This window comes from Delphinus delphis, chromosome 4 (assembly GCF_949987515.2).
Source record: "Delphinus delphis chromosome 4, mDelDel1.2, whole genome shotgun sequence".
Classification (NCBI taxonomy): Eukaryota; Metazoa; Chordata; class Mammalia; order Artiodactyla; family Delphinidae; genus Delphinus; species Delphinus delphis.
In genome coordinates, this window is record NC_082686.1 from 135,182,434 (window position 1) to 135,190,955 (window position 8,522).

The following is an 8,522-nucleotide window of genomic DNA, read 5'->3' on the forward strand; positions in this document are numbered from 1 at the left end:
TTAGGAGCATTTGTCTGTGTGAAATTTCCTGTTGCTTGTGAACATGCCTAAGGGTTGGAGTGGGGTGAGAGGTGTTTTTCTGCCCAGGAACTTTGTCCTAGTGTATATAGTAAACCTACCTTGTAATAACTACCACAACTATCTCCTGACTGGCCCCCTGTTTCCACTCTGGCCCATAATTTCTCCTCCACACTGTGGCCAGGATAACAGTCCTAGCAAAATGCAGTTTTATCTTGTTTCCCTGATGCTTAAAATCCATCAGGAACTTTCCATCATCCACAGGATGAATTTCAAACTCTTTAGCCTCCAGGCCCAGGTCCTCTATGATGTGATCCTGGTTTATTTCTCTAGCCTGTTCATTTTAGCAAGATTTTCCCTCCTGCCCATCTCCTTATCCCTCCTGTCTTTGAAGGGCCTTCACAAGTGTCACCTTATCTGTGAACCTTTTTCTAAACACCCCACTCACTCCCCTGTAGAACTTACATGAACAAAAAATAAACTTCAAATGTGTTTGAGTCTTTACGCATTTTGGGTTTGTTGTTGCAGCCAGCGCTCCCCTAAATAACACAGAGCCTCCAGTTCTTAAGAGTTTTGTTTCCACTTTGAAGTTAGACATTCACCTAAAAATTAGTTACATGTAGTTTTACAAAATATTTAATTGAATTGAACACTCCAAGTTTTCAGAGAGGCCTCAATTTTCCCTGAGAGATTAATAAAGCAAAATGGATTGAGACAGTTGATGAAGCGTCAAATAAACAAATTACTTACTTGTCTAAATTTTGCTGATACCATGCTGTTCACTTCCAAATAAGTTCACTTTTAATTTTAATATCCTTGTATAGATGTGAAGAATGTTGTTCTTTAAATATAGACTGTAATTTTTACGTTACGCTCATTTCACAGTGGTATTTATTTATACTTCACCTCTTTCCAAAAGAGTTTGCAATAACTTATAAAATGCAACTTAGCAACGAGGTTAATAAAATAGAAAAGCAGGGTATAGGAAAAAGGACAAGGAAGATATGCTAACTTCAACCGTTCACGTGGTTGCTGTGATTGGGTTTCGACCTTAAGTCTAAGCTTCTTGGCAGGTGGGGTACGAGGGAAGCATGATAAATTACAAATCAGCCATCAGAAAGGAGGAAGTGTACTCCTCTCTCAGGGAAGGCAAAGCTTTGTCTGGGACCCAAGTCTCAAAGAAATGATCCTCAGTGTTTTCATCTCAGGGGAGTCAGACCTACTAGAAGTGAAATCAAAATGGAATTTTTTAAACTTTAGTTAGTTTTGTGAAATGAATTCTTTTTTTTTTTTTTTTTTTTTTTTTTTTGCGGTACGCGGGCCTGTCACTGTTGTAGCCTCTCCCGTTGCTAAGCACAGGCTCCGGACGCGCCGGCCCAGCTGCCATGGCTCACGGGCCCAGCCGCCCCGCGGCATGTGGGATCTTCCCCGACCGGAGCATGAACCCGTGTCCCCTGCAACGACAGGCGGACTCTCAACCACTGCGCCACCAGGGAAGCGTGAATTCTTAATGATACTGAAAAGGGAAGAAACTGTTAGGCTAAATAATTACTAAAAGCCTTTTGTTTATTTTTCACATATCTTAACCCTTGGGAAGCTTGCAGATGACGATCTCTGATATATTCACTTATAAAAGTAAACTTCTTTGGCTCTAGATGGATAAGCTCCAGACTGAATTACTGGTTTGATTCTAGAAGTATTTTGAACAAATTATGCCATTAGTCAAGATGAATTGATATTTGAAGGTGATTATTTTATCTTTCTTGGGAGGGGATTTGGTTTTCTCAATGTATGAACTTTGGAGTTTTCAAAAATTGAGGATTCTTAGGTTGGGATTTCTAAGGAAGTACCGCTATGTTGTAGCACAAGCCACCCTGATTAGACATGTTCAGTACAGGTTTTTCTCAACTTAGGTTTCATGTGCTCAAAGAATATTGCAGCTGGAGATTGTCTCATCCAGCCATCATTTTTCTAGATGAGACAACTGAAGCCCCGACTGGGTACATGATCAGCCAGCAGTCCCACAGTGAAAACAGAGCTTGTTTCTCTTATGTAACAGATGCCTCTTTTAAGTACTAGTTTGGTGCTTTTCAATTTAATGCAATACGCTTTTATTAAAAATCAATGGTAGAAAGGACCAGACAACCCCCCAAATATTTCTGAGCTCCTTAGAATTTTTGCTTATTTCTGTATTATATTAAACCCTGCTTCTTCCATAAAATACAGATAGGCAATGCAAAAGAGATCAAAGTGAAAATATTGAAATAAAATGAAGAATTGAAATATTAATCTCTGATAGAATGATGTTATGTTCCAAATGAGTGGTACAATATATTGTCCTTCCTACTCTCTGAAGATTTCAAAGCACTTAACATGGCCTTAAAACTCATTAAGATGGGTGCTGAATCAGACATTGGATATTGTAACTTTATTCTTATTATTTATTTAATACCATCAGAGGAGTTGGTTCTCAGTGGGAATTGATATCTCTAAAAGAATGAAATATTTTCTTCGATATTCTAAAAGGACAAGTACCATTCAGCCAATACTTCTCTTCCAAAGATAATCAATGATGATTTGGGAAAATATTAGGAAGTCACTCATAAAAATTTTTCCAAATGAATAAACTAATTGCATAATTTCAAAAAGTCTTTGTAAGTTTATATTGGTTTGATCTGGTATGTGCTGCCTTACAGGAATGAGCATGTGAGATTTTATTAGTTAAAGAAGAAAAGAAGATGAAATTCACTTATTCTTTCTTACCAAGTAAAATTTAGAATTCCTTCATCTTTTAATTTGTATTGCAAATTCTTCCTTGCTCTAAAATAGGAATGCTCTATTTTTTAAAAAGTGAATAGTACTCTGTGTTGACCATTGCCCTTTGAAATATGTTTTATTATTAGTATGCAATTTATATGGTCATTTTTGACCTTTTAAAATATTTAAGTGAATATGAATTTCTCTTTGTACATCAAAAAGTGGTTACTTGTTTTCTTGGATTTTAATTTCCTTAACAGAAAGTTGACCACAATTTGGCCAAATTAATTAAAAACATTAATCCATAAGAACATAAGAGTAATAAATGGATAGTCTATTTGGCCCTGGCTACCTTTCAATATGAATGGTTAACTAGCAGTTATAGACCTGTTATGCAGTCTAAGCATTTTTCATATTCAAAATCAAACTTTCAATCGTCTCTAAAATGACAGAGGCAGATGACATAGATGCAGTTTTGAGAAATGGTAAACTACACTGATAAAAGCTACTGTAAGCTTTTTTGGTGTGTAAGACAGGCTCGTATTCATGTACATTTTTGATCACTTGTTTTACATGTGAACATATCATGATTTTGGAAATGCTGCCTAAAGTTCTAGCTTAAAAGCAGAAACACTAGTAGGTTCAGTAAAGTGCATGGAGATCCTGAGCAGAGGATTTCAGACTCATTTCTGCATAATGCAAATTACAGAGGCAGTGCTAGAGGGGAGGGGGTTAATGACTATTAATTGGTGATAACAGGTTCCAGCCTCTTCTGTCATTTATTCATGTAGTGAGGGAGAAAGGAGAAGGGCTGAGGAGTCATTGAAGAAACAACTCTGGATTTATGAATTGGGCTCATTTCGTGTAGTATTTTTTTAATAGGAATAAACAGATGAAAATAAAAATCACCTAAAATTTATCATTTAAAGATAATGTTATTAACTTTTTGCTCATTTAACACTATTAACATATGCTTTATGCACATAACATTGAAAATTTTTTCTTTCAAAAATTGTATCATGTTATATATGCCAGTTAAAATATATTATTCATTAAATCTCATAAATTTCCTCCATATCAGTAAATATACTTCTAAAACCTTAATGGTGTTGTTTTCCATCATTCACCACTGTACCATCATTTATTTAACAAAACCTTTGGTTTTTGGACATTTAAGCTGCTCCAGTTTTTTTGAGTATAATAAAAAATGCTGTGATGAGCATCTGTATATGTACACTTTTGTCCAATTAGTTCTTAAGATGAATTGCTAGAAGCAGAGTTGTTATGTGAAAGGGCAAACAACTCTTTAAAGATTTTGGTATATAGTGAAAACTTCCTTGCAGAATTTGTATCCATTTATATACCTGTGGACATATGAAATTCTCTTTTCCTCCAAATCTTGAAAATACCATAGTTTCTCCAATCTTTGCTAACTTGAAAAGACATACAGATTTCATTTTTAATTGCTGTTCTTAGATTACTAAAAATCAAATAAGCTGAATATTTTCTTCACTTTTTTTGTATTTTCTATTTTTTTCTTTTTAATTGCCTATTTATGTCAAGTTATTATTCAATGAATGTATTTATCTTTTTTTATTTTTTTTTTATTTTTGCAGTACGTGGGCCTCTCACTGTTGTGGCCTCTCCTGTTGCAGAGCACAGGCTCCGGACGCACAAGCTCAGTGGCCATGTCTCACAGGCCTAGCCGCTCCGTGGCATGTGGGATCTTTCTGGACCGGGGCACGAACCTGTGTCCCCTGCATCGGCAGATGGACTCTCAACCACTGCGCCACCAGGGGAGCCCTGTATTTATCTTTTTGTTAGTGATTTTAAAGCACCTTTGGTACTAAGGACAGGAACTTTTCATCTGTCATATACGTTGCAAATATTTTTTTCTAAATTTTCCATTTGACTTTTAACTTTGCTGATGGTGATTTTTGATATGTAGGTTTAAAAAAGGTAGTTATACCTTTCATTTATTTTATTTAAAAATTTTTTTTAAATTTTATATTAGAGTATAGTTGATTTACAATGTTGTGTTAGTTTCAGGTGTACAGCAAAGTGATTCATCCATACATATACATATATCCATTCTTTTTCAGAGTCTTTTCCCATATAGGTTATTACAGAATACTGAATAGTTATACCTTTCAGCCTTTTTTTTTTTTCTTTTTGGCTTCTATTTTGAGTGTCATGCTTAGAAAGCCCTTACCCATCATAACATTGAACAATACTTGCCTATGATTCATTTAATCCTTTTAATTTCTATATTTAACCTTTAAGTTAGTATGAAATATTTCACACATAGAAGCTGGCATGAAGAATAATATAAAAGAGACAATATATGTAATAGTCAATCAGTTTCTGAGCCTGATTTCATGGGTGTTTAAAATAAGTCTACAAATTCTTTGACACTCTTCCCTTCAAAAAGTGGAGGTCTGGGACTTCCCTGGTGGTGCAGTGGTTAAGAATCCTCCTGCCAATGCAGGCGACACAGGTTTGAGCCCTGGTCCGGGAAGATCCCACATGCCATGGAGCACCTAAGCCCGTGGGCCACAACTACTGAGCTTGTACTCTAGAGCCCGTGAGCCACAACTACTGAAGCCCATGTGGCCTAGAGCCCGTGCTCCACAGCAAGAGAAGCCACTGCAATGAGAAATCCGTGCACCACAACGAAGAGTAGCCCCTGCGCGCCGCAACTAGAGAAAGCCCACGTGCAGCAACAAAGCCCCAATACAACCAAAAAAATTCCTTCCTCTGGAGTACGGGGTAAACTTAATGACCCACTTCTAATGAGTAGATATTGTACAAATGATGGAGTGTGTCTTCAGACATTAGGTCATATTAGACATTGAGGCTTCTCTCTCTATTTCTCTCTCTCTCTCTCTTTCCCCTTCTCATGTTTCTCGCTCTGGGGGAAGTTAGCTGCCATGCCATGAGTTCACTCAATCAACTCTATGAAGAGGTCCACGTGATGGGGAACTGAGGCCCTCTACCAGTAGCCAGTGAGGAAGATAATGGAGGCTTCAGGCCAACAGTTACATGAGTAGAGTTGGAAGTGATCTTTCAGCCCCATAATGCCTTCAGATGATTACAGCCCCAGGTGACCCATTGGTTACAATATCATGAGAGTCCCTGGTGCAGAATTAGCCAAGCTACTCCTAGATTTCTGACTTTCAGAATCTGTATGAAATAATAAATGTTAGTTGTTGAAGACTGCTAAGTTTGGGGATAATTTGTCATGTAAAAATAGATGACTAATACAATAGGCATGAATCTTCAAGGTGTGAGATTTTGTGCCTTAGTTTTCTTATTTTAAAATGGGGAAATAGTAGAATTTTCTTTGTAAGATAGATCTGAAATTTAAGTAAATTAACATATGTGTAGTACTTATAACAGTGCCTGATGTGTAGTGAGCTACAAGTTTTGCTATTATATAACAAATATCCATATACTCCACCTAGCTTAAGAAATAAAATGTTACTGATAGAACTGAATATCCATTTATGTCCCTCCTCAAAAGTATATATTTAACTATTCAAACACCTGGAACTAATCTTGGTCATACAGTGAGGCAAAGATCCAATATAATATTTTTTTTCCCAAATGGATAACAAATTTTCTCAACGTGATTTGAGATTTCCCATTTATTTAAAGATCTCTATTTTTTTTTTTTTTGCGGTACACGGGCCTCTCACTGTTGTGGCCTCTCCCATTGCGGAGCACAGGCTCCTGACGCGCAGGCTCAGCGGCATGGCTCATGGGCCCAGCTGCTCCGCGGCCTGTGGGATCTTCCTGGACCAGGGCACGAACCCACATCCCCTGCATTGGCAGGCGGACTCTCAACCACTGTGCCACCAGGGAAGCCCAAGATCACTATTTTAATGTACTAAATGCTTACATATACTTTTATTTGTTTGAAGGTTTCTATCTTGCACCATTGAATAATGTCTATTCTGCCATCAGTAATGTGCTGTTTTAGTTATTATAGCTTCATGGTATATTCTGATGCTGGCAGTACAAGTTCCCCTTGATTATTTGGTAAGCAGCCTCTAAGATGGGCTTCTATGATTTCTGCTTCCTTGTATTCATGCCCTTGGTTATTCTCCTTTGCTTGAGTGTGGGCTGGATTTAGTGACTCCCTGGTGAATAAAATGTGGTAAAGGTAATGTTACGTCACTTCTGGTTACAAGAAGGTTGTGGTTTCCAACTTGGATATTTTCTTGTTTTCTCACTTGCTTTGAGAGAAGCCAGCTGCTTCATTGTGAGCTGCCCTGTGGAGATGGCCAAGTGGCAAGGACCTGAAGGGGGTCTCCTGATGACAGCCAGTGAGGAACTGAGGTGCTCAGTCCTATATAGCTCAGGAGGAATCAAATCCTGCCAACAACCACTTATGTAAGCTGGGAAGTGGATCCTACCCCAGTGGAGCCATTAGAGGAGATGACAGTTAATGACAATCCCAGCTGAGACCTTGACTGCAACATTGGGAGAGAACTCGAGCCCGAGGCACCCAGCTAAACCACTTTGGTGTCCTGATTCACAGGAGCTAACATAATAAAAAGTTTGTTGTTTTAAACTTTGAGGTAAGTTTTAATGCAGCTGTAGACAGCTAACACAATTATTCTTTTCTTTTTTTTTTTTTTTTTGCATTTTTCCCATTTATCCTTTCACAAGAACATCATTTTGCCTTATTCCAAAATTTTTAGAGGATTTTAATTGACATTGAATAATATTTCTAAATCATTTGGGGGTCAAATGACACCTCATGTAATGAGTTTTTTGATACAGAAACGTTGTATTCCATTAAAATCACACAAGACTTCTTTTATGTGCCTCAAAAATTTATAGAGTTTTCTTTATACATGCTTCTTATCAGGTTTATTATTAACTATTTTATACTTCTCATTGGTGTTGCAAATGGGAAAAATTTCTACTTGATTATTGTTTGTATATAGGAAATTGATTTTTGTACATTTATCCACCAATTTACCAAAGTGAATTCTATTATTAGTTTTCATTGTTTTCCATTTTACCTCTTAGATTTCCTGCATATACAATGATCCACTATTCTTAGTAAAGCAGTCTAAAAGATACTGAGCAGAGAAGCAAAAATGTATATATGTGTGCGTGTGTGTTGTGAATGTACCATGTGCATGCTGATGGAGATTCAAGAATTTGGAAAGAAATGAAAAGTAGCTATGTTTCACTCATTTCTTTCTCAGCCTCAGCTAGCGTAGCTATCAGGATATAAATGTTTCTGGGTGGATGGTAATTGAGTGAATGAGTGATCGGCCCACTCCTAGTTTGGATTCCTCAGTCCTGCCTTCATGGCTGTCTGGGAGCCAGCTCATTGTGAAGACCCATCATGCCCTGAGCTGAGCGCATGGTGGGTATGACATCTGCTAAGTCCTCAGCACTCCACTAACATAAGGTAAATAATTAAGTACATAGCTTACCCTCAAAGACCTAATGAGCTACTGGGGGGCGGGGGGAGACAATATGAGCACACGTGCAGTCATTAGAGAATAGATTAATACTAGATTGTGAGGTTCTTCCCTGGACCCACGTGGTGCTGGTATAACCTAATGAAAGGTACCTCGCATTTGAGCAGGACTCATGAAGAAGATGCTGGGCCTACACTGAACAAGGCTGGGTTTGTAAAAAGGTGATGTTTGAGAGGGGGTCAGGATCCTATGTGAAGGAGTGTATTGGTTGCCCCGTCCAAAGGGCAAAAAGAGGCACAAAAC